Consider the following 4,095-nt stretch of genomic DNA (forward strand, 5'->3'; position numbering starts at 1 on the left):
TCTTTCTGAAACTGGTTTGATGAAGCCAGATCTGTGTTGATAGCTGCCCGGTGAAGTGGCCCCCTTAGTAAGGAACAGAGGAAGCCCTCGAGCCAACAGTCATAAAGAACTGAGGTCCTTAGAAACAAGAGCCTACGAGAAACCAAATCCTGCCATCAATCACATGAGCTTGGAGGGGAATCCTTTCTCAGTCAAGTCTCAGATGATTCCTAGCCTTTCGGAGCTTTGATTATGAACTCAAGATGCCTTGAGGCAAAAGACCCAACTGAGCCATGCCCAGACCCCTCACCCATAGAAAATGTGTGTCTAATACAATAGATGTGTATAGTTAAGTCCCTAAGCTTGTGGTAATCTGTTACACAGCAACAAATAACAAAAACAGCAGCAGTAATAAAATGAGAGTCTGTGGTTAAGACTTCAGGCTCAGAGCCCGATCATCTGGATTCAAATCCTGCCTCTCCCTGTAACTCCTGTATGTCCAAGATTCCTCATCTCCAGAATGAGGGTAGTGCTAGTCCTAAGTCCTCGCCTCACTGTAAAGAGTAAAGGGATTCATCCAGATGAAATGCTTACAACGTGGAGCCCGTGGCAGGAGCCCAGTAAGCCCGGCTTGGCCCATTCATGCTCACGCCTCACTCTCACCCCCAAACTACTGAGAGCAATCACCGTAACAGGGGTCACCGTGGGACTCGTCATATTCTAAGACATATGTTTATTTATATTTTTCTTTGCAAAGAACATTTATAATTTTGTATGTGGAAAAAACAGTAAAGTTCTTTTAAATTTTTTTATTAGCTTCCTGTCAGGCTGTCCTAAAGATGGAATCTCTCTTAGGTCCCTGTAAGCAACAAAAGCCCAGGCAAACCAACTTAAACGAAATGAGAACAGAATTACAGGGTGGACTCTGAGGTGTGGCACAGAATAGGAGGTAAGGAAGTGCCCTGGAGCCTCAGGAAAATCTGGCCCAGGGATGGGTAGTGTGTCTAGATGCAGCAGACAAGGTCTCTGCCTCTCTCTCTGGCCACACAGACTCTGTACGTCTTCTTTAGGCTTCTCTGAGCCCATGGCAAAAAGTGGCAATCAGACCTATTCATATGATCAGACATCTACAAGAAACTGGCTAGCTTTTCCACGTCCCAATTCCAAGTTCCTTGAGGAGAGAATCTTATGGGTCAGATGAATGAATGTTCATGGTCTTTCCAGCAATGACGAAGTATGAGACCAGGGAGGGTCTTCTAATATCAACTGGATGGTTGGGTTATGCCAGGTAGTAGCAGTAAGAAAGAGGAGAAGAAAGGGAGTGGCCCAAGAGTATCTATTTGGAGGCCTTTCCTTCTTTCTACTAAGTGACAGCAAAGACATTGAGAGTATTGTCCAAGAAACTTTCAGAGCCGGTAGACAGGAGAACGTGTTTTCCATGAACACTAGAACCCATTAGAAATCTCTCATTTAGAGGGAAATTGAGCAGTTCACCCTGTCTCCTAGACCCCCTGACCCATGTTAGGTTGCTGCTACCCTATTGAGCATAAACTCTGAGTTATAAGAGGGTGCCTCTGCCCATTGGTCCTCTGCCTCAGTGCGGCTTAGTCTAACAAGATTCTCAGGGCCACGGAAATTGGCGCTGAAGATGCCAGTTAGTGGCCATGGGTATGTCATCCGTAACTCAAGGAAGAGTGTGTCCTTCCTTGCTTTGTCCTTGTAAAAGTCATAGCTATAAACAAAGTATAGACCCAAGTCCAAGGCAAACTGAATCTTGTGCAATGATGCTCAAGATAAAAAAATACCATTCAACTTGAAATTACATCCCACTTAGAAATATTATCTCCAATTAGCATAATTATGGAATGAACATTCAAAGAAGAAAAAGTAATTACTAGAATCCTAAGCTCTCAGGGTTGGAAGGAACCTCAGAGTTCAGGATAAATGCCTGCTCTCTGTCCCACCTTTCTCAACCCCCACTGGTACAAAAATCCCCTTTACTGTCCCGACCAGGTGGATGCTCATTCTGCTTCGCATCTCCATTGAAGCACCCCCGTCTATTTCTGGATAATCACAGTTATTTAGAAATTGTGAACTCTCACTAGAGTTACCAGAAATTGGCTTCCTCATACCTTCTACTAATTAGCACAGTGTTCGCCTAAATTTTGCCTCTGGAGCCTCATAAACAAACCTTTTTTTCATGTCTAAAGAGTGAGCTTATGCCCACTAGCAGATACAACTCCAACTGCTACTCCTCACACATCTTGTTCTGGGCTAAGAGAATGCCAGTTTTGTTTCATTATGGGTAGGCAGCAATAGAGTCAAGGAAAGAAGACCCCTTCCCTGGTTCCTGGGATAAGGTCTAGTCTTTGAAAATAAAGAGCTAAAGGGATGGACATGAGATATAATGTAGCCAATGAAATATAAAAGGAAGTGTACTAAGAACTTTTGGGAATACTTTTGCTTCCTGATAGAAGGACAGTCAATTAGCTCTGTCCCTTTTACTTCGCCTTACCTTGAAAGTGGTTGTATGAGAGCATGATGCCCAGAGCAATGGCAATCATCTTGATCCTATGAGGTAACAGTCCTATGGATGAGCGTTCATGATGCCAAGGATGCAGAACACAAATTTAGAAAGAGCCTGGGCCTTGGAGGGTATCATTAAACCACTGCTGCTCACCCTGGCGTGGCCTTTCTCCAGACATCGTGTTCTATGAGATAGTCATGTTTTTACCATGTAACCATTGCTAGTTGAGCTTCTGTAAATTGTGTTGGAACATGTTTTAATAAATAATGGCTTATCTGAGCTTGGAGTGTGTAGGCTCCCACACTGAGATTGATATGACATTTCAAGACCCTGTTTCAGTCCTGCCATCCTGACCTTTCTCCCCAGCCCAATCCTTGTTTGTCAGGTGTAGTGAAGAAAATGCAACACAGGCCCCCAAGCACATGCTGCCAGAAGAGAGCTGTTTGCTGCTCACTCTGACACACCCAGATTTCACTTTCTTGGCAGCCATCCCCCACCTCAAGGCCGCAGTTTCCTGCAACTCAAGAATCTCTCCCAGACTTCCGGGCTGGCTCCCTTACCTTGATGTCCTTGTGTGACTGGTTTGGGCCCGTGTGCTGGACTTGGCATTTCTCTCCATTAAGCTCCAGGTTGCAGGACTTGACCTGGCTTCCCAGACTGTCAGCACTGCTTTGGCTCATCATTCTTCCGCTCAGCCTAGAAGTGTGATCAGCATGCCATAGATGTACTCACCCATGCAGCTCTAAAACATAAAAATGAAACAAAACAAAACAAAAACCTGAATAAGACAGCAGTGAGAGATAAAATGCAAACACAATACTGGCAGTTGGTCTGACACTGAAAACAGCCCTACTGGTGTCTCCAAAAATATACCAACTTGATACCCATTTGAATTGAACCTTTTCTGGTATTAATGCCAGCAGGGGAAGAGGGCAGGATTTATTCCACAGGGACTAACAGTGCGGAGGACAGGATGGCGAAGGGAGGTCAACGCATCACGGGTCCTGATCTGGCTGTTGGCAGCCTTTCCACGCTGGGTGTCCTGCACCTGCAGCTCGTTAAGTCTCATGCAGCAAAGCACGGCTGCAAAGAGCTCCTGGAGATGTAAGAGCCTTGCTCTGCAAAGACTCCACTTTAGGGGAGGCAGGCATTTGTTCCATAACAATAGAACATACCCATGATTTATAAAGTGAAGCAAAGATACATGGCCTGCCATCCGAATAATACATGTTTGTATTCTATACATAATAAGCTGATCCAAAGAAAAGAAAACTCCCAGATGACAGCAGGTACCTATGATGGCAAGAATAGGGGACGAAAGAAAACGGGGGGGGTGGGGGTGGGGAGGCAGGGACCAGCAGTTAGCGTAATGGCTATGTTGCTGGACTACCATGCAGTCGACCGCAGTTTGAGTCCTGAACCCGGCAGCCTAAACTCACGTTGGGCACGTGTGCGTGCATGCCCAAAATCCTGAGAGGAGAATGAAGGAGAGGGGATTGTGGCATGGCCATCCCCCCTGGGGGGTGATTTCTTGCTTTCTGTCTCTTTGTCTCTCTCTATCTTTCTGGTGAGCACATGCACCCTGTAGC

General features: G+C 45.6%; 1 long non-coding RNA gene across 2 annotated transcripts in view; it reads right to left on the bottom strand.

Moving 5' to 3' along the window:
* LOC102487341 (uncharacterized) overlaps positions 1–4,095 on the bottom strand; it is a 100,869-nt gene that overhangs the window by 76,236 nt on the left and 20,538 nt on the right. For both annotated transcript variants that reach the window (XR_003548504.1, XR_003548503.1), the window contains exon 3: positions 3,067–3,248. This is a non-coding gene — a long non-coding RNA (uncharacterized LOC102487341). The remainder of the gene's footprint in view (positions 1–3,066; positions 3,249–4,095) is intronic.

The sequence above is a fragment of the Tupaia chinensis genome, unplaced genomic scaffold (assembly GCF_000334495.1).
Source record: "Tupaia chinensis unplaced genomic scaffold, TupChi_1.0 Scaffold000091_1, whole genome shotgun sequence".
NCBI lineage: Eukaryota > Metazoa > Chordata > Mammalia > Scandentia > Tupaiidae > Tupaia > Tupaia belangeri.